The 24,212-nt window shown below is 35.6% G+C and overlaps 1 protein-coding gene and 2 non-coding genes across 3 annotated transcripts in view; all 3 read left to right on the top strand.

The window, feature by feature from the left end:
• Nucleotides 1-24,212, top strand: part of LOC115440769 — a gene marked incomplete in the record, with an annotated part of 197,131 nt that overhangs the window by 111,431 nt on the left and 61,488 nt on the right.
• Nucleotides 8,806-8,920, top strand: LOC115440810. Its single transcript, XR_003938400.1, has one exon. It is a non-coding gene; the product is annotated as a U5 spliceosomal RNA (small nuclear RNA).
• On the top strand, nucleotides 9,970-10,171 carry LOC115440809. Its single transcript, XR_003938399.2, has one exon. It is a non-coding gene; the product is annotated as a small nucleolar RNA U3 (small nucleolar RNA).

The raw sequence follows: 24,212 nt of genomic DNA, 5'->3' as shown, positions 1-24,212 counted from the left end.
ATTGTATCGGGACCCTATTTTGCGCTGATTTCCTATCTGAGTAACAAATAAAATTTTACAGTTATAAACCAATGTTCAAATTTACTAGGGAGCCTTAAATTTAGAGCTGTGCCATTTAAACGAATCAATGTATCTATTGTTATATGATTAGTAATACAGATTAGTGCCTAAACACTTTGAAATTGATAGAAATATAATTTCCGAGCCTGCATTGGACCTAATTATGCATCTGAAATAAAAACTAAAAACTATTTAAACGGATTTTATCGCGGTTTTTTATATTATTATTTTCTCCCGACGTTTCGAAGACTTTGCAGCCTTCATGGTCACGGGGGGGACTGAGGTGTTGTTCATCCGTAAAGTCAAAGTTACACATCTGTTGACGGTCCGATCTACGCAGAATGAGCTCACAGTGTCTTGAGGTCCGGCAGCCGGTCTTTTGGGATCCGATTTAATTAAATGTAGAACAGGATCCCAGGCTTGTGCAAGCTTCCAACCATCTTCCCTATTGAAATTTGGGTGTTTTTTAATTTCAATAGCCTCGCGAATCTATTGATTCGCGAGGCTATTGAATCTATTGATTCGCGAGGCTATTGAAATTAAAAAACACCCAAATTTCAATAGGGAAGATGGTTGGAAGCTTGCACAAGCCTGGGATTCTGTTCTACATTTAATTAAATCGGATCCCAAAAGACCGGCTGCCGGACCTCAAGACACTGTGAGCTCATTCTGCGTAGATCGGACCGTCAACAGATAAAATTTTAAAAAGTTGTATATTTGAAAATGTAGGTAGATATTGTAACTTTGACTTTACGGATGAACAACACCTCAGTCCCCCCGTGACCATGAAGGCTGCAAAGTCTTCGAAACGTCGGGAGAAAATAATAATATAAAAAACCGCGATAAAATCCGTTTAAATAGTTTTTAGTTTTTATTTCAATGTCTAACATTCGCGTAAACATAAGAAATCATTATAATTAAGCATCTGTTGTAGAAATTTCTCATTTTAAGTTAGTATTATTAAATCATACTATCCATTAGCACATACCAAGACATTTGAACCGTAACAGGAATTATATTGGCCATAAACAATGCTAATAAACGTGACATAATACTTACGTAAGTAGAAAAACAAATTAAATGTATATGTAAAAGTGATCCGCAATTATGTTTGTAATATCCGGCGGTAGTAGTAGACTTTTATGTGTTCTAATCAATTAAATATTATACAATATTGATACGGTTTTAACTCAGTGTGGTGTTTGAGACGTAAAATGCGTAGTAATTATTGCAGGCAATATAATAATAGTTTTTACTAGCGGCTTCGACCGTCCGGAAATCTTTTCTGGATCAAAGTTTTAGATGCATTTATTTTGTACTAAAAGTAGCCTGTTACTAAATTGGGATGTCTCATATTATTTGTTTAGTTTACAGTATTGTTAACAGTTATTGGTGCCGGAGTATGGTATGGTGTTGGAGGTCTACCTGCAAGATGGACAGACGACTTGTTAAAAGTCTCAAGAACACACTGGAGGCAGGCCACTTTCGAAAGATAGTTCAATACATTAAATGGCTACTTAAGATTCTACTCAAAAGTGAGATTGATTTATGAATAATAATATCACCCCTGTATTGTATACTGTCCCACTGCTGGCCACGGGCCTCCTCTACTACTGAGAGGGATTAGGCTTTAGTCCACCACGCTGGCCTAGTGCGGACTGGTAGAATTCACACACCTTCAAAATTAATATAGAGAATTTATTTGATATGCAGGTTTCACGATATTTTCCTTCACCGTTTAAGCAAGAATACACACATAATTTTTAGAAGAGTCAGAGGTGTGTGCCCTTGGGATTTGAACCTGCGGACATTCGTCTTAGCAGTCCGTTCCACACCCAACTAGGCTACCACCGCTCGATTATACTAAATTATGAATACAGCCATTAAAAATTGATACAAAATCGCGTAAGGTATTGTCAGTCGGCCATCGCGAGCGTATCGACACGCTGAGAAAACTGCCACGTAACGTTACGGATACCGGGACGACACGCCTTTTACGGCCAGAGTTTTTCTCCCTACAAATGCGCAACCGTTCAGGGGCCTTATTCTCTATCCCGCACGTTATTTTAACAGTGCGTAACAAGCACGTAACACAACGCATCATGTTTAGGACTACAGAAATTTGGCTTACAGAATACCATTCCACGCACATTTCGCGAAGATAACATGACACGGCCGCGTTACGCGTTTACACTATCATACAGAATAAGGGCCCTGAGTTTTTCTCCTTACGAATGCGCAACCGTTCAACCTTCGCGTACTGTTAGCTGATTTTGTGTTACATGTGAAGTGGATTTATTAAATGGTTTATGGGAGTATATCTCTATAGTATATAAGTACTATAATAAAAATATATTCTAAGATTATTTCAAACGATTTTGGGCGTATTGAAAGACAGTGTAGTATGAAGGAAGAAAAATTATATAAGTAAAACTTGGAAAAATACGCCATAATTATGCTATGGAATACCGATTGCTGATTGATATTGGACTTCAACTATATAAGACTTAGAGTGTACTTTACCTAAGCCAAGTAGAAAAGAAAAAGTAGTCTTATGAAATCTGAAACTATTATGTAGTCAAGCTAGGTAATAAGGCCTTGTTTTCTTAATACCAATTATAATGAATATCTAGTGTTAATCCAAGCTTGAAAACAGGACATGTCTTAACGCTGGAACTATCTTAAGCAAGCGAACCACTTCAACGTCAATCGCACTGTCCACTCCACAAAAAACAGACATGCACCATTAATCACAATTCCACATACGGTGATTAAAAAACACCGCTCAATAACCAAAAGCGATAAAAGCGTTGCGTAAGCGCACGCCCAACGGTATTTAATTGCTTGTTCACGCAATGACCACCTTCGGCCATCCCATCGAGTGCTCAGAGAAATTATCGCCGATTACGCAATAGTGTGAATCTTTGGCTTTTTGCGAGAAAGTCTTTGGGAATGAGGTTTATATTACTGGCCAGCAGGTTTTGTAATTTAAATTTGGAATTTGATGGAAAATAAAAATGGTATAAATATGTAAAATGTATATTGATGGGATAAATTAAAATGAATTTAATTTTGTTTGTGTAAAATTACGCCGTCTCTATCGGGAATGTTTGAGAGTTTTGTCTCTATCATGACTTATTGACATTTTGGCTTTATTTTAACCGACTTAAAAAAGAAAGTTATCAATTTGAAGTATATTTTTTTATGTATTTTACCTCAGTCGGTAATTTCTGAACCGATTTGGTAAATTATTTTTTTAAGAGCAGTTAAAATATAATATCGTCTAAATAGAAACGGTCTTCAAAGATCAGAATTATCTGTTATTTTAACTTTCCAAGGATTACCTGCCAGTAAATCTGACCCAGAACGTTTATCAATGAATCAATACTATTCAACCTTAAGAAAAAACGGCAAGGTCGGCGAGAGCTTGAGTGAATGCGATGCTTTTGTTTCCACATCGTAAACAGGTTTGTTGAGCATATTTTTTACGCGCATAAAATTAAACAGGATAAACTTGTGAGAAATGGAGTGTTCCTTATCATGGAAGATTTCTGGGCCAGATTTATACCTTGCTGGGCGGGCTTGCTTTTTTATGGTGTATTTTATATGGCTGTATGACCAGATGATTATATTCCTGGTGAGTGCCACGGTCATAGATCATTGCATCCATGAAGACACGCCCCATTACTTCCCTTAGTCGCTTACAATGTGCGTGAGCAAGGGGGACATTTTATTAAGTTAACGCGTAGAACTGCTTTTGTCATCCTGTGACACTAATCAGAAATTATTATAAGTTGAAACTGGAACTTGGAAATAGAAACCATTGGCGCTTGACCACATGATTAGACAAAGTAATGGTATCTATTCATAGAAAATACTGCGTACAAGAGGTCTACTGTTTCGTCGAATCTCTGATGAAATGATTTTTTTTTTATTATTTACATACCCAATTTATTGCAAATTTCTTACCCTTACGGTTTAATTAAGATCGTGTAGGCCTTTATTACATGATTCCGGGGCTATAAGTGCATCATGTGCCAAACTAGCATTTATGTACAAAGGTATTTCGAGTAATATCAGACCAAACCAATCTGTATGGAATCGTCAGTCACATACCATTAAGCAAGCGAGACAAATTAAATGCTAACTGCGCAGCGCAATGAAATTTAACTTCGCAGAAAGACCACGCGTACTTCAAATTTGCATATAAATAGTGTAGAATTTATAAAAAAACAAAGCATGCGTGCTCCACGTTATTTATTTATAAGTACATTCGTGATAGCATCAGTTGGCGGGAGATACGAGTCAATCCTTGAAGCAGTCGTCCACCTCGGGCCGCGGCCTCACTAATACGACCGGCATTCCTCGCGGCCCCCGCTATCAATCTTCACAAATTGTCGCACAAAATGATACTATAATACGCTTTTAACTCCAGTTTTGCTGCAGTATTAACATATCTGAACTGTACGTAATTATTTTTTCCCGTGGCGTACACTGCGGGACAATAAAACAGTAAATCTGGCATCATTTAAGTACCATTAGCGTGTGCTCGCATTATTTTTGCAAGAAACACATTACCGCTGCCGTAGTGAAACTTGTATAAACGCGGTTAGTAACATAATCGATTATGTTTATTCGATATGAGTGACGATGTCTGTATCAACGCGTTGGTCTACGAATGTTTTGTTCTATGTTACGCAAAAATGAACACTCTTCAATTTTAATACAGCTAAAATTGCTTTGATAATAATTTATCTTGCAAAAGACTTAAAACAATGATACCTATTAATGAACACGAAGCAAGGTTTCGGTTATTGGCACCTGCGTAACATTGTGATACAGCATTATCCCACGCTGTGGCGATGTCAGCGGGCGGTCGGCGCGTGACGATAAACGGCCAACTGCAACCGTGGTTTCAACCGACCTCTGACATCGACAGCATATTGAATTATGTACGGACGGACAGGTGTTTTTGTCGCGAGTTGTTGGGATGATTCGAAATAGAGCGTGACCTATGGCGTTCTCATTGATTATGCGGTTGATAGCGATTGGATGTACTTTGATAGAACCTGTATAGAATGTAAACAAGCTGACGTGTTTTAATAGTTCATTTAGGTATTGTTTAACCTTTGAGATAAATTTGGGATGCATAATAAAAATTATATGGGTGTCATGCACTACCTTACGCCTTTTATTTTCGAAAGGGTAGCCAGAGGTGAAACTAGTATACCACTTTTGCAGAGTGTATTCCGTTCCATGACGTTATAGGGGGCGAGTTATCTTTATATCAAGAGAAAATCCAGACTCCGGGCTGATATTGAACTGAGTTCCAGAGCGTAAGTCATACCACGCACGCAATACAACTACCACCGAGGCAGTATATGAGAATATAGATGAAACTTGTTTAAATTTACTGTATGAAGGCTGCTTGCAAAAGTGTTTGTTTACATAATTAGAAAAAAATATAAAATTAAATATAGGTGTAAAATAAATAATCTAGAATATCTGTTTATCTGTAGCAAAATATAGTCCTCGACCGTGGAGTATAAAACTATATTTACTTGAATTTCAAAATCCTTTGTTATAATATTTGAATTACACGTTCATTTAAATTTTCAAAGTCTTCACATATTATCTAATTGTTGGCCTGCAGTGTAAAGGCCATCGTTTACCGATGGCCATGTTTTTGCATTGATACCTCGCGATGATCAACAGTGCATCGTTTGTAATAAATAGAGTCATTAACAAATGATAATGAATCTTTAGTTTATGTTGATATGTATTGTATTTAAAAAACATGTACTACACACTTATAAAATGCAAATAAATAATATCCAATTTATAATATTCTGCCTTAATTAAATATTAAAAAAACAACACAAGATAAAATATTAATTATTTTTCTCAGCTTATTTCAATCTCATGACGCAATAAATTCGAATATCTAAAAACACCTTACTCGAGAATTGAATCTACGATCTCACGACTCAGCTCAATTACGCTGTAACTACAGAACTAGTACTCCGCCCCCGCCTCCGCCTGATCTTTGGAAACCAGTAATGGGTGCGCCTTCGGACATTCGGCTCTGAGCTCGCTTTAATTATTAATTCACCTTCACATAGTTGTGATACCAAGGAAAACCTCGGTAATGAAGAGGCGTAACGTACTGTGTCGTAAATTTTAATGGTACATTATCTCGCTGATTTTTATTGTGGAGAGGGAAGGCGTGCTAGGAAGTATTAAGAACTTTATGGGTCATTGAAATAAAACTCTTTTTCGGTATAGCAGTTTTTATTATAATTTAGTCCCCCCGTGACCATGAAGGTTGCAGTCATCGAAATGTTTGATGAAAATTATTTAAAAAAACGCGATAAAATTCCAAAAATAGTTTTATTTAATATGAACATTCGCGTAAACATGAAATCATTATAGATCTTTATTAATCCTTCGGGTTGTAGTTACAACGTAATAATCATTTTAGATCTTTATTGGACTGTCGGGATTTAGTACAGTTACAAGAACAATAATGCTTTCGCTTATGGAAAAAAATCTACATTCAGCATGTGCAGAGGGACATTAATATAAGGAGAACTAGTGATCAGTAATCATAACAGTATTATGGACTTTAGACCAGAATTCCTATAATCCTAAATAAACTACCTTTGAAACGATTTTCAAACGTTTTCTGGGAACTACCTCACCGAGATTGATAAAGGCGGCTGGTTGTAGAAATAACCAAATTCGGCGCCATACCAACCCAACAGTAAAGTGTTGCGCATGTAGAAGATCCCTAAATCTATCAACAAACAGTAGATGTTATTGATTACTAATTCATCATCATCATCCACAACCTGTAGAGTCCCACCTGTATAGGCCTCTCTCACATCATGCCACCTTTTTAGGTCCTGAGCCAATCGCATCCAGGTTCGACCCGCAATATCGTCCACCTATCTTGCCGCTGGACGGCCCACGCTACAGTAGATCATTGTATCCGTGACGGTCGGGAGCCGGCGCGGTCAAAGCGAGAGGTGTGTCCAGGCGCAAGGCCGAGCGGCGCACGAACACTTGTTCTTAGTTGCCGGCCAAAACTATTTTCCCACAAATTATACGCAATGCCTTAGAAGCTTTGTTTAGTATGCCATTAAGTGCTGCAAGCCCGCAAGCTATAAATGATAGTATTTGTAGTAGATATTTGATATGTATCATATATAATTTTAATACTTTTGTATGTGTGTTATGTCGGTGACAAATACATTTTTTTTTCTTTCTTTCTTTCATAGTTTACCAATGTATTGATAGTGGTACGCAGAAAATATTTTTTGGAGTATCTGAACCTGTAAAGCCGACTCAAGTCACTACTGGCCGTAAAGAAAAAAAAAAAAAAAACCTTGATTTAAGAACCACCTTTTTTAAAGTTTCGGCCCCTATATATCAATAGTCAGGACAAAAAAAAAACGCTGAATGAAGATACGTTATAACTATACATGTGATAATTTATTAATGACAATAACAATTTGTATGTTTATTAATGACAATAGCATGTTTATCAATTGACCTTCGCATTGTCACAGACAGGTGGGCGAGTCTCGCGTTGATAGTGATTCTGTCACACGTACGCTTACATATTTCATGGCATGATTTCGAAATAATATGATCGTTGGTCAAGAATTAAACATTATTTTTTATTTATTTATTGCTGCTCACTATAATATTGTTTAACTTACCACTTAGAATTCATTGCAACTACGTGTTTATATGCGTACTTAGTTGAAATCAGTTTCCCTGTATACCTATGTTGTATATTTTCAATAGAGTATGTTTTAGCGACGTAAATACTTTTTGATATTTTTTTTTACGTTTTTAAATACGGAATCGCTAATAAAAATATAAGGTACTGTTTGACGCTGGCAGGTCCGCAAACTGTGTCTTGCCAAAGAGAGAAAAAAAAGTAAATCTATAATTGAAATGTTTTAGATTGTCAGTTGTATGTTTTATGTCGTTATATCGTATTTGAATTAATATTTCGGTAAATTTTGTAAACCTTTCTTCTTTGATCTAAACGAATCATCGTCAATATCATTGTTGAAATGCAAAATTTTAAACCTCATAGAAGTATATTTTAAAGCAATAAATATACTTAACAATAATTAAGAGTGGTTCAATACAAAACTATATAGCACCTGCATATTAAATGTAAGGTAGTGGTAATAGAGAATGTCACGGCCGATTTGACACTGATAAATAAACTATTTGCAGAAAAATGGACCTGTCATCAATAAAATTACATGTGTTAATTAATGTAATACAATGTTCCTTTTGTTCGCAATATATTGATTAATTATCGGTTATAAAAATCATTTATTGTCGATGAAGAAATATGATGTTGTTGTTTGCTTGGAGGTTCAAGTTTTGCAAGTATTTGGATTTTTTATATTAACATTATAGAGTTCATTGCAACTAAAGTTCATATTTTTCTTTCTTTATAAAAATATAATTTACCTTATTAATGATTCATCGAAAGCTATATAATTATTTTTATACCGCAATTAAGCTCGCAAATGTAAAACTAAAACATGTGAAAGCACCAAAATATAGAGACCAACAGTTACGAATGTAGAGTCGGGCGTAAAGTAGAACAGTTCCTAATACACCGCTAGATGGCGCTGTACAATTACAACGAAAAACTAAATCGCGATGTCAAGATTCTCCGCCGCAACATAAAAGCTCTGAGCTAACAATCTGCCGTAACTCTGGTTTCCCTTCAAAACGCATAAATCTTTCGCCTTTTACTAAAGATTTCCGTGGAGGGGAACACTCAAATGAGTCTATAAATATTTTTGGTGCCTTGCGTTCGCAAGGCTTATAAATTTCGAAAATGTATAACATTATAACGCTATGATGTGTTTGTGTTGTTATACTGTTGTCATACCATGGTCACGAATTCGATCTTATGACGTCGTACAGATGGTATACCATAGTCTTATACGTTCTTGTATATTAATGTAAAGATATTAAGCGCTGCGTATTAATAGATAATTGCTCATTTATAAGCATTATATTTATAAAGATATTTATAGTATTATTATTTCGTTTTTTCCGTATCTTCGACCCCGACATTTCATTTATTAAAAAATACCTCAAGCGACGCGTTCATTAAATTATAGTTAAATAATATATAGAAATTGTGTTTGTTCGAATTTCGAATTATGATCTACAATATCGACTATATATCAATCAATCGGTTTCTAACCACAATTTAGTGAAAAAATTGTTCAGTAAACTTATTTGTGTCCATAATTAGGTTATTTATAATTAATTTTATGAGAACAATTTGGACTTAAAAATTTTATATTAAAAATGAAATCATACCAAACGAAATGGAATGACTTTATTATACTTATTTAAAATTAATTTGAGACTATCCGAATTGTAGAGTTAAGAAATAAATCCATAAAATTGTTATACATCATACATTATTTTAAATTTTAAACAAGTCTGTAGAAATAACAATTCTTTATAATAGCATTATGTATGTTTTGATTTTTTTTGATATCCAGCCACACGACACTGATTCAGTAAACAGTCATTTAAATACTCTGAAAGTCTCTACATCTTACGAATGCAAGCACTTAGGTTTTATAAAGTAGGTCACGAATTTAAAAACTATAATGAAAAACGGTATTTATTGTTAAAGTTATAATAGGACGCTTCTAATCGATATTTTATATCCAAAATACCAGAACTCTACTATAACCATAAAGCAAGACACGTGCCACTCCGCATGGAAGATAAGACGTCATGGAAACGAAGTTCATCTGTTCAGCAGTAGATGTCGCTGTAAAATTTATACATCGCGATGTCAAGATTCTCCGCCGTTTATTGACGTGTCTCGAGCGAGGTAAAAACGCCAGGACCTTACTTCATAGGATCATTTCTATAGTAAGCTCTTCCCGAGAAATTCACACTATGTGAATCAACTCGTAACCACGATGAGGAGACGTGGCGCGGCACCCTGAGCGTGAGGCTGGCGATGGTAGATCTACCATCAGCCCTCGATGATCGTTCGCTCCCTCTAAGGGGGAGAGTGGGGTGTTGTCGCTGTCTGAGTGGTTATTTTAAAACTTATTAAATCTTTAAACTCTTGCTTGGTGCTAATGTGAGTTCATCTAGAATTAATTCCAATGTCATGAATTCGAGAAACAATTTACGATTGTACTATTTAATTTTTTTTAAGTACACCACGACGATGGAAAGCTTTTAAGTTTTCACACTTTTTGCGGAAAAAAAATCATATTACATACTATATATCATTATTAATTTTATATTATAATTTATGAGGGTACAATGTCCACGTGTGACGATTTGTTTACAACGTTTAAATGTGTGTTGAATGGCTTAACATCAATGCGAACTGAGCTACGGGAAAAACAAGTTTTAAACTAAGATTTGTGATTGTTTGTTACAGGTAAGGCGAAAAAGGTGAACCACAATATTGGTAAATTTTTACCCAATTATCTTTAATTATTCATGAATATCATATACACAAATACAAATAATTTTATCAAAAAATTAAACCGCCTTCAAAAACCACTGAAAACCAAAAAATAATTTCACATAACAGGTATGTATATACTCGATACCAATTTTGGAGTCGGTGCCTAATTAAAATTGATAGTTAAGCTAAAATAAATACATTACGCCTTTTTTTGAAGTCGGTTAACAATTTAGTCGAAACGAAACACTACGTTTTCCTCCTGTCCAGTGGGGGTTTATAACACAATCGGAACTTTACCGCGCTTTAAGTCTCGGTTCATTATTACTAGTCTTCGCACGTTATAACTCTTTCCTTCCAAATGCCGTTAGTACTCAACTTTTTGTAGTATTTAACTACAAATAACAGCGAGGAGAGTAACAATCATTCGCCTAACGTATTGTGTAAGACTGGCAACTAATTACCTATCGATCTATCATCGGACAGCTGATTGCTCACGTTGCTAGTGTGCGGTTAGACACGGCGGTTTTAAAACGCTGGGCTTTGAATGCTGGAATCGGAAAAAAATCGCATTATTGATGCTTTTGTTCCATGGAAGTAAACTGTTATTAAAATCTATGAATTATTTCAATTTATTTGATTTCGACAGGCTTGAGAGTCAATACGTATAATAGGTTGTTATTTCAGGACTGCTAAATCTTAACAAACAGATGCGATCTGATCATTCCACTAAACATATAATGTAAAATTCTCAAATATATGATAAAATATTCTAAGCGTTTATTTAACCGTCTGAATCGCTACGTCTATCCTCACCTATACCCTCGATGAAACGCACGCGCGAGCGACCACAAACCAATTTGTGAACTATCATACATCATGGGTTGCGTAACACAAATTTGACATTGTAATTAAGATCTAGCCCTTGCCGCGGTTGCCTTTAACCGCCACGCCGCGAAGTGGTAACTATGACATAACAAAATGGAATTAACTTTAGGCCATTTTTATTTGCTATGTATTCGTTTAGGTATTTTTCAGCAAATATAGGTATACTAGATTACTCTATGATAAACTCTACATAACAAAAGTATTTTTAAAATCGGTTGAGTCGTTTCCGAAAACATCTATTTGAAATCAGAATCTTTATTTACTTATACTTGAATGTCAATTTCCTTTTTGTAAATATTTAGAACTATATTTTAATATTTACAAAACTATATAGGGTAGGAACGAGCTTCAATCCCAAAAGATATAGAGTGGAACCCTAGAAGATAACTAACTACTCAACACATTCCTTTCATCTTATAAACAGGCGCCGCGCGCAAAACCTAACTAAGTAATAAATTATAACTATCATAATTGGTATTTTTTTTTATTGATGACAATCTCATTCCGCCGAAGCGTCTGACATGCCGCCGTGAGCCGTCGCATGCGCATGCGGCATAGATGAGGTAATAATTGAGCTGTGTCAACGCTTGTCGCTCGTAATGAGTTTTACTATATAAAACCTCGTTTGCAGATTGTAAATATTGTTCATATTAGTAACACGGCGCGGTATTTGAGTTATGCGGATGGCGCAATCTATCATATCGGCCATAAATCACGGAATGTCATCGTATTTTTCTATACGAGTGACAAATATTCTGCTGGTATTCTGCCATGATTGTTTAAAAAGGGTAGCTAAGAATATATTTGTTTGATAATTCTGTGCTACGAAGTTTTGTTCTGGGTTGTGTTCGTATCCAAAAACATTTTTGGTCTCGTAATGACCAGTAACCATAATTGGTTAAATACACATGTTAAAATTGAAGAAATGCGAGTAGAAATCAAGAAGTCGATAGGAAACACAATTTATACATATTAATATTTCAATAGATCTGCATACTTAGAAAATATTGAACAAAATACTTTCTTTTGAATAACTTGTCTTGTAGAGGATGCGTAAACCATACTCCAACCATTAAATGTAACGTGAATAATCGCTTTCTGAGAAAGAAATAAAGGATGTGCACTTTCGCGGCAGACGATCTCTCATCCGCTGTGAAGACGTGTTTATTTGTATGGGTATAATTGATCCTGCTTTCCAGTAGAAGATATTGTGTTGTCATTCTAAAATTTTCACGCAAGCTTTAGCAATAAGATAGGCAGAGGTGTAAATAGTATTCGTCCGTTTCGTGAGTCTAATATTTGTTCCACAAAACGATATATATCTTCTAGGAGGACCTAGATCACCATCCCATCTGCCCAAGTGTCTATGTTCATACTATCAAAATGGATTTCATATTATAATTTCTGAACTTGGATTTTGAAATCAGGACTTTGCTGATTTTACAATAAGTACACAACCGTAATGAAAGGTTTTCGAATATAGGTTAAAGCTAACTCTGATAAATATTAGACGCTTATGAAATACGTTGTTTTAAATCCCCAACGTATACATCCTAATTAATACGACCATACAAGTTAACAAACATGAAGTATTGGTCCTAAGCAATAGGCAAATAGGCCAATGTTTGAACAAGCGTACAAACAGACGAGGGAACAAACATTGGACCAACGTGCCAAGCGATATGTGTCACGAGGTCGCTTGGAAATGTCATTAGCTTATATGAATTCCGATAACAATATTGCCCATGAAGTAATGTTGGTATATTTTGGGTTTAAAGAAATTTTACTATCAAAAAAATTAGACAAGTCACTTACATGAGAAAACTTGGTAATTACTTAGGAGTAGATAGAATATTGATCGGTATTCGCACGAAAATGCTCGTCTAACACATTCATCATAATATTAGTATTTAATGAAACATAAATATTTGTCTAAACATACGAGTATTGAGCATGTTTTGCTTTGAATATGCTGAAATAGTTTTATAATTTAATCGTTTTTATCTAACGCGCCAAGTATCCTAACTTATGAAAGTGAGTTTGTTTATTTACGCCTTTACTTTTCTAACCGACGATCACGACATTGCATATAATATGTTGACAGAAGTACAGAAAGACATATTCTACCTTTCATGAAAAAAACTGTTTTCGAGGGATAGATATTGTATAACAAATATACATTAGCGCCCCTAATGCCTCCCTTGGGGGGAGCTCCTACTTTGAAAAGAAGTGTTACACAATATGCACATAGCATCAGAACTTGTACAATATAGGGACCCTGGGAACTTGACGGAATCTTCTTTACTTTCCAATGATTTGGCAGCATCATTAAATTCAGGTATTTCTGATATAATAGGCACCAGGATAACTTCAAATAATTTTCTTGTCTAGTTGGAAATGTCCTTATTCATAATTGTCTCATTATTTCTTTATTATATTGTTTTTCGCTTTATTCTACACACAAAGGGACAAGTTCATTTATTTAAAAATCTAGGTTTATTTCCTGAGTTAAATATAATTTAAACGACAAAATTGTTGAAACAATTGTCAGTTTCATATTGATGTTTCTAGACAACAAGTTAACAGGGTCTGAACAACGTGGCGACTCACTAAAATTAATTGCTTGGAGTCTAACAAAATCTTGAGAGGTCCAATATTTTGATATTTCAAAATAATGATCAATTAGAACTATGGTGCCACCCATGGCTGTCCAAAAAAACAAGTCATATAAGGATGAAAGCCATGTCAACACGAAACCCATTGAGAAGGCGAGATGTGGATGTAAACAGGTTGGGTGATGAGTGGCAGCCCTTGAAAGCGCGTGCTTTATGTTAATGCGATCCATCGGACCCATTAGCACCACGATAGGGTTGTGCTCAAACATTCTGAGAAAATAAATAGAAGTTTTAATTAGTGACGTCAGAGAAGAACACAATGCCATGTAGTATTATCGCGAAGAATTATTAATCTGTGCCAGTCAGAGCAGTAAGTACAATGTACTGTAGTGTTTTGTAATTCGAAGTTCTGGATTATGTTGTTAATGTTTTTAGGTAATCATAATCCGACAGTCAACAGCTAAAAAAATGTATAATAGTAAATGTAGGTAAATATTGTATCTTTGACTTGCGGATGATCAACACCTCAGTCCGCCCCGTGACCATGAAGGAAAGAAAGGAACTTATAAAGCGTGATAAAATCCGTATTCAATGTTTAACATTCACGTAAACATAAATCATTAGGTATCAATTACATCTACCTGGGATCCACAATCACAAATACTGGTAGTTGCGAAGAAGACATAAAAAGACGGTGTACCATGACACGATCAGCCGTGGAAAAACTCACAAAGATATGGAAAGACCGCCGCATAACTAAAAACACCAAGGTTCGCTTAATGAGATGCCTGGTATTTCCGATTTTCCTGTATGGAGCTGAAACATGGACGATCCACCAAAAATGTCGTAAAAAGATTGACGCCCTTGAGATGTGGTGCTGGAGACGCTTGCTTAGAGTTAAATGGACTGCTCATCGTACTAACGCTTCTATCCTGAAAGAGCTTCACATCAAACAAAGACTTACGTCGATTGTGCAAATGCGAATCCTCAAGTTCTTTGGTCATGTCATCCGCAATGAGAGCTCCTTGGAACGATTGTTGATACTGGGAAGAGTAGAAGGTAAACGTCCTCGCGGCCGAATACCCACCAAATGGACAGACGTTATTAAATCGGTTGCAAGGTGTTCCCTTACTGAATGTACACGCAGTGCCATGAACAGAGAGAGATGGAGGAGACTCGCAAAAGTCGCAATCAATTTATCAGACAATCCATAACCACGACCACTCCGCCAGGAGTGTACGACTGAGAAGAAGAAATCATTAGGTAATCATAATTCTCGTCTATTAATCCTACTAATATTATAAATGCGAAAGTTTTTGAAGATGGATGTATGTTTGTTCCTCTTTCACGAAAAAACTACTAAACGTATTTCGATGAAACTTAACAGTAATATTGGTTATACATCAGAATAACACATAGGATACAATTTATAATGATTTTGTACAATTTGGTCATAATATAACGATAAATATCAAGTTGGAAAAAAATTATCCCGGAAAACTCCTTCACGTGGGCGAAGCCGTGAGCAAAAGATAGTTATATATAAAAAAAGAACATCTCTAGTATGTAACGTGTGTATATCTTTGCTGAAGTTTACGATCTTTTTAAAATCTATCGCGTTCAACTTCTACATTCGCGTACCTACCAATAAAAACTACTACCTCGTGAAACCCGACTTTTCCAATACTTTATGAAGTCTGGTAACCCTGGCCAAGCGGCATGGCCCTCTGACACACAAACATACTATATCAGCATTAGAATGTAACGGGTTTTATCTTTACGTATTAATGATCGTTTGGGATTATGTTTATGAGTTTCTTGGTGGGAATTGGGTAGACGCGGTGCACAATATGGAAGGTAAAGGTAAATAGGTAAATTGTACATAATTATGATAATATCAGCACCGTATCAATACTGTCCCACTGTTGGGCACGGGCCTCCTCTACTACTGAGAGGGATTAGGCCATAGTCCACCACACTGGCCTAGCGAAAAATTTAAATTGAAATTGTACATATATTTAATCATGTACAATTTCAATTCATATATACCGACAGTAAAAAAGCTAATTGACTTAAGAGACATTTTTTTACGACACTAAGTTTCATATATATTTCAAATCAGCATTTTTTTCTATTTTTTTTTAAACTAGGTAAGTTTTTTCGAAATAAATGTCGCTTGAGTCAATGAGCCTTTTAACCGTCGATATTATATCTCTACTTACCATCAGGTGCAGTAGGGTCGTTGCCGTGCCCTTATAAAAAAAATAATAAGTAATATCAATATCGGCCCACACACACACACACATACATCACGCATTTATTCCCGACAGGGTTTGCAAAGGCGCAACCAGGGCACCCACTTTTCGCCAAGTGTGTTTCGTCCCATAATGTGATAGGAGGCGAGCCTATCGCTATTTTGGGCACGAATTCCAGACTCCAGGATACTAAGCAGATAAACCCAAATATCACTTTGCCCGACCCGGGATTCGAACCTAGGACCTCAGGGCGTTGCCGTACCGCGCGTGCAGTACAACTATGCCACCAAGGCAGTCGATAATATATTTCAAATGCTAAACTAAATAAAATCTTTTTAAACCTATTTACTGTCTAAAATATACTTAACCATAAACAAAACACAAATACCACAACAAAATATTGATTTATTTAGCACAGTACAGTATTCAATGATTCAGATATTTGCACGGTAGATAACACTTGAGTTTGTATGGAACAGGTGTGCCGCATGCACACTGATTGTAGTAACTGAACGTAGCGATTGCATCGTAGATATACCAGTTAAATGCTCCGTACAGATTTGCTTTAGATCTGGGATTACAAATGTTTCAACTTACTAAGAGACTGGGCTTTACGCATGCCTATATATAGGTACAAATATCCTTCTTGGTATAAGAGTCTCACGTTATATATTATATTTTTCGGTTTAAAAAGTTACCTTTATATATTTTAAATGGATTCCTTTTGAAATAAAAGAAAACTATATGCGTATTAAACAGGGAAACTTATAGATAAAGAAATTAAAAATATGAACTCTAATTCTCCATTTTAATGTAACCTTATTTTTAAAATACAGCAATGAAAATAAATAAAATTAACCGTTATTTTACTAAATATATATCGCAGAGGAAGTCTTATCGGTATTTGTATGAATAGCAATAATACTTTTAACAGATAATTGAACCACGGGGTAAAACATTATCGTTGAACAAACATAAAAAAATTTACGACGAAGAGATATCCCCTCTCCTTTGAAGTTGGTTAAAAAGTAATACAAACATCTCCACGCAATTTGCATTTCTTGTCGTAAAACAAGATTTATTTTTGTTGTGTACTGAGTATTTTATTTTTATCGTGTGACTTCTGCAAATTTTGAAGAAAGGTTTATGAAAGGCGCACGTGTAGAACTATTCAATTATTGCTGCTATTAACACATCTGGAAGTTGCGAAATATATTGCTGCAAGAACTTGCTCTAAACATAGATTTTTCATTAGCAAACAAGCTTACACGTGTCGAAGCATCACAATCAGTGAACCGCGACGCGAGGGGTTGGACAAGTGGTGGGCGCGACTAGACCGTGAAATGCGACGTGACGCCTTGTTAGCCGACTTCCTCGGAAGACTACTCGCCACTTGTTTTTCGCTTCATAAGCAGTCTATATTAGGGCTTTTTGGGCTATAGCCCAGAAGCCCGTGGATTTATAAGGCTCTCAGTCCTCATTAAAGGCAGTAGACACTATATCAAATAGATAAAACATTTAACTATCTTCTTGTTTCTACTACTACCGTCTAACAAGGCGTCGTTATCGAAATCTTTTTGTAATAATTGTAATATCTTTTGATAATATAGGAATTATTTTATTATTTGATAATTAGGCTCCCAAACTAGAATTAGCCTAGGGCCTTCAATTCTCGGTCATTGCATACCCATTTTAAATTATTTTTGCTACTAATTGGTGGTAAATAGGATACCGTTTTTAAAAACATTTTTGGAGAATATAATACGCTTGTCATTTTGATACATACGTAATATCCATATTTTTTCGCAGTTCTAAATTGCTCATCTATTTGTTACATTTAATTTAAAAATACATTTCCCAATCGGATATCAATCGATATTAAGTTTTTATCGAATTCTGCCAAATTGATTTTGGTCGTTAACCATTATAATGTTATTTATAAAATCGATTATTTTTTACTAAATGCACTGATTGCATTTGTAATGCAATGTTCATTGTGAAACGGTAATACTGATTACCGAGATTTATAGTTAGAAAATAATTCGACCGCTAAGCTTTATTGCGTGTAAGAAATCCTGAAACGAATTTAATGTACAAATAACTGTATTATGATGGATTTATTGCTTACATTTTAAAGAATTTCGTTTTGTTTGTATGAGCTTAGTGTGGACACCGTTGCTAATTGTTATAAGAAGTGTAACTTTTTGGAAAATAAATTTATTTCTTATTTCTTAAATTATAGCCGTGTAATTCGGAACGTCCATATTAAATGATATTAATATTTTATTCAAATTAATTATAAAATAGGTTCAGATATTGGTATTAAAATACTAAATAGTTTTGAAATGCTGTGAATTTCAATTAAATACACCTTTCTTGCGCGGGGAACAAAGGCTTTGGCGCTATGGTTACTGGGAGGGGAAATACAAACATACACACATCATTTTATCCCCGAAGGAGTAGCCAGTGCACCCACTTTTCACCAAGTGTGTTCCATCCGATTATCATCGCTCGTTACACAAAAAAGGTTGTCTTAAATAGGTTCTCGCCTTTATCACTTCATACAATAAAGGCGAAACTGTTGTATATTTATCAATTTATTTTGGTACAACAACATAACATATATATAGGTATTGTGAAACATTATACAAAATTTCAAATATGTATGTCTATTATAATTATATTATATAGTTCGCTGGTTATTTTTTTTCTTAGGACACGGTTGAGTGAGTCTACTGCACCTGGTGGTAGAGAAGCAACGTCCAGATAATGATTGACGGGCGATGATTATCCCTTTTCCTCGTCAGTCGACACAATTATGCCGGCCTGTTTGAAACCGGGAGTAGTTTTCTGTATCTTTATGATCTAGCAGCGAGCCTATCTTGTTCTATATTATAATATATCAGACAAACAATTAAACATACAGCACAGAATTTCAATATTAGTATCACTCAATTATGCTTATTGGCATCAGCGACCACATATTTTAATTGGTAACCCGGTCTAGAAATCGAACCAAAACCGAATACAGCTCACGTAAGCTGCCACTAAACACACGAGGCCCGTTCAAAGTTATTTAATCTGGGAATCAACTCTCACAATCCATTGAACCAAAGAAATTGTTCGTACAATGTGTTGAGTATGATTTACAATAGGCACCGTAATGGTCGCAACATAGATGCATTAATGAGCGCGCAGATGTTCCCGGCGCGCGGAAGTGCAGCGAAGGTAAGGCCGGATGTGCACGGACAGTTTGCTACTTGCGAAGATAATGCGCAAAACACTCAGTGACATAGGCAGTGTTACAGCGAAGTTTGCATTAAAAATATATATTATCTATCTGAAAGTTTTACTAGTTTTAATATTTAAAAGTAATATCGCTGCATATTGAGGTCAAATAATTTGTGAAATATATATTTTTTGTATATACGCACGGCAAAGTGACCGCACTGCATCTGATAGTAAGTTGCGTGGGGTTCAATAGAATATCGACTGACGAGATGATCACCCCTCGACAGTCGGCACAATTATGTCGGCCTACTGGACCAGGTATACACAGGCTAATCCCCGAACGCGACACACTTACGTCGACCACTATGGCGTGTTATAATACCTTGTAAACCACCAATAGATAACATCATGTTTTATTTAAATAGGTTGAATATACATTGGTTAAATAAGCGAAATATTATACGTTATGACATCTACCGAGACTCAAAACAACTAAAGTTGCTTGAAATATGTCAGAGTTCATAGTTCGCTTATCAACGATGCCTCTAATACAAGAAAAGACAAAACCATTCGTGTGCCAGCAGCCTTACAGCCTGCGCAGTCAGAGCGGTCGGAAGCGCATTGGCTGCGAATAATTTTCCGCGCCTGTGGCCGCGTCTAACTGTCTACGCTTAATGAACGCCGCCGGGTTAGTACCCGCTGGATACCCGCTATCTGTACCCGCTACCCGCTACCTGCTACCCGCTGAGACGCCCCGCAGATGCGCCTACCTCCTGTCTATCCCTGCATTGTTTACAATAGATTTGGAACGTTAATTCATCATGGTTGAGGAAGTGAAGCAAATATTTGAAGTCATGTGGGCGTGTATTGTGAGTCAATTGGATAAATAAACTAATAAAGTTAATAATGTTTTGTAATCGGAAAAATATATTTATTAAGAATCATAATAAAAAATACCACATTAAGATCGACCTAGGTATTTGATCTTTTCGATCTAATAATAAAAATATTCAGTTTTTTTATTTAGCCGGGTAGGTCCCGGATCGGATAAACATCGTTCCGGAAACATTGCAATATAATATTAAAAATAAGATTTATTTTCATTACTTAAAGTACTTTAAACTAAGTAAGAACGAACTGTATAATTATTTTTGTTCCTATTTTGAAACATCGCTAAAAACGCTAATAAAATATAATTTTGCTTTCGTTTTCGGATTTGTCACTAGTATGGGGAATTTTACCTTTCGATCATTATCATAACAATATTGTTTTTTTTTTATATGGCCGGGTCAGGTCCTGGGCCATATAAGCAAGCGTCTTTCCGAAATCTTTTAAATTGAATATTTAAAGTAAGATTTTATTTTCACTATCCAAATAAAAACAAACTGCATAATTATTTATTGTTCCTGATTTTGAAATATCATAAAAAAATATTTTGCTTTCGTTTTCGGATTTGTCAATAGCATGAGGAATGTGTAGTGTATTCACATGATGCAAATTACGCCTTCTGCCAATATTCGCTTTGTGTCCCTTCAATTCATCTGTGGACTAGCGACCACCGAGCATGAGGCTTTGATGCGGAATTCTTTTACTTTTGCTTATTTCTTGGTTATGAATGCCGAATAGCTTTGCCTATTAGCTTGCGTTTAGGGCTTGATAGAAATTCCATTTGATAATGGTTCACAGAAGTTCTTTTTTTTGTATTGCCATTAGTTATTAGTGTTACATAATATAACAGTAAAAATGAGTTAGTGAATTAATAATTACCTACACACGATTTTAGACTATTTTTTTTATTCATTTGGACGCTGTCAATTGGAACTCACTTCTTGATTCACGTAAAAAGGGCATACTTTTAGTTTAGGGGGATGTATTTGTTTTGCGTAGACTAAAATATAAGCTGATGATGATCATTTGGTTTTTTTGTCATTATAGCTTTACCATCGATTTTAGTTACTTTTAATGTTCATCATTAGCCATTCAGATTAGTTGGGTGTGGAACGGACTGCCAAGACGAATGTCCGCAGGTTCGAAAGTCAAGGGCACACATCTCTGACTTTTCTAAGTTTTATGTGTGTATTCTTTGTGAATTATCGCTTGCTTTAACAGTGAAGGGAAATATCGTGGGGAAACCTGCACATCTGAGAAGTTCTCTACAGGAATTTCGAAGGTGTGTGAAGTCTACCAATCCGCACTAGGCCAGCGTGGTGGACTAAGGCCTAATCCCTCTCAGTAGTAGAGGAGGCCCGTGCTCAGCAGTGGGCAAGTATATAATACAGGGCTGATATTATTATTATTTACTTACACTATCTCCCATTTTTACTTTTCACAAGAGAAGCTATAAACACTTGTGATATCTGTACCATCTGTTAAAGTATATAAGTACTTTGTACATTTCATACACTACGCGGAAAGGAAGCGGAGACGCTCACGGTAGTGTTTTCATCTCATTAAGATAACTGTGCTGCAAGTCGCGCACCGCTTGCCTGCACGCATCGCGGGCGCGTTGATTGCAAGCGCATTTCAGACTTGCTATTAGACCTCTTTAGTGCTGTTAGGTTTATTAGGTCTATCGCAGACGGGAATTTGGGAAAATCTTAAATGTTTCGTTAAAAGTGTCATCTTTCAATAAATACGTGTTGTACAATTTCGGTAAAATAAAAGTCTAAATAAGTAATCTCTCTGACGTAGTGGAAGTGTATTTAATGGTGGAAGGTACGGCATAAGATTAGCCACCAAACAGCATTATCCAGTTTATAGTACAATAAGATCTCAGCATTCAAATTATCTTAAAGTTCAACCAAAATTCACATAACAATGCTGAGTTTTTATCATCAATTAATTTGTCATAGAATATACTGAGTCGTGAAAAATATGGTTTAATTAACAATCATTTGTTGTTAATTGCTTGTTATTATTTTTAATTTATTAACCAATGTAGCTATGCGGTCCGATATTGCTATTTCTACTCTGCACAATTTAACCCGAATTTCGGGGAAGTGTATAGTAGTTGTCGACCTGCCTACCCCTTTGGGAATTAAAGATCTATTATGGTAATTAACAAAAATTACAAATAGTTCAGTTTTTATAAATGTATTGAAATGCTCTTAATACCATTTTGCTAATAAGGAAGTAATATAGTACAAAATATAGGCATTTGGTATTTAATCGAAGTGCGATCTAAAAATTGTTTTTTATTGTGCGTTATTTGGACATACCGTCGTTTATTGAAGGTCACGAGAGACACGCTTAGTGCATTTAAATGGCCTGATTGATTAATGAGTATGAAACTAGATGTTCTTGTCGACATAATATAATCTGATCAGGATGTCGGAGGAATACGTAATTATATGTAATAGAAGCTCGTGGAAAGATCTGCGCAAACTTATACTATTTGCAAATTTTTCGTGCGGAACACGCAGTTGTTGATATCAATTGTTGGGATTTCACTTAAATTTGTTTTTTCTTATGCTGGTTTATTTTTTTTATATGTAGATGATTTGAATGAATGCGACGGCGTCCCTACCATCTTTTAGATAGTGAAATTAATTCACTGTTTTCCGAAAACATATTAATCATTTCTGTACCATTTAAAAATCAAGACAAAATATGAAATCACAGCCATCGATGTATTTGATTATACGTCTGTCATAACCTCAGGTCATAACTAAACAGTGTTGTGTTTTGCTTCCTCTGACAATGACGTTCAACATGTTTTAAAAATTCACTGCCGGACCGACGCGACGGCTGCCTGTGACGGCTGCAATGATATTTCCTGTGAAACATTGACGTATATTCTACAGACACGAACGTCCATATAAACTATTTGTTCAAAATATGAACTACAATGACAACCAAAACGTCACTGTTATAACCTATTTATTCACTTGAACAACAAATAATTTTACTTATTTGACTAATATTTTTTATTCAAATCTCGGTTTACACCTAGACTCAAGTTCTTATATCATGAGCGCCATTCCATACACAACGTCAAGCTGTCAATATTGACCATACTAAAGTCAGTTTGAATGGATTGCAGATCAATTCAGTTGAACACAGTGAATGTTCCGAACGCCAAATCTAGTACGTAGTACATATATATCGATGCTGTGTAATCAATACGGATATGACATTATTAGGAGGCTAATATTTTAATTATATACGACACTAGCATTGTCTATAAGTGATTGTTTACACGTAGCGTGGTGCTGTCGGTCGCGTGCGGTGATTATCATAAAGAAAGTGGGTCCGCGGTTGTGTGGCGGACAGCGCGTCGCGGCGTTTCCCCGCGCCGAGAAATTCGCCATTTGCCATCAACAGAGATGTAGGGGTGGCGCGTTTGAATATCAACTTATTTTTATTTTTTAGTAAAGGCGGGTCGATGTGCTTCTTGGTAGATGTCCTACTATCTGGATCTACTATCCTGGCCCAAAATTTAAAAGAATCGATACGACGCCAGCCTTTAAATGATGTAGAATAAGAGGCTCCGGAAATATCAATTGCCAAATTATTGAATCTGTCAACCAGAGTTGGCAGTTGGTACTCACGTCTAAGGTCTAATCATATCCAATGTAAAGTATTTAACTGGTTTCATTATATTGCTGCAAAAAAATGTTTTTCGTGACTTGATAATTGTATGGTATATTTTATATAGCCAAAAATCGATGA

The sequence above is a fragment of the Manduca sexta genome, chromosome 25 (genome assembly GCF_014839805.1).
Source record: "Manduca sexta isolate Smith_Timp_Sample1 chromosome 25, JHU_Msex_v1.0, whole genome shotgun sequence".
In the NCBI taxonomy this organism is placed as follows: domain Eukaryota; kingdom Metazoa; phylum Arthropoda; class Insecta; order Lepidoptera; family Sphingidae; genus Manduca; species Manduca sexta.
This window is presented reverse-complemented; position numbering and strand designations above follow the sequence as displayed.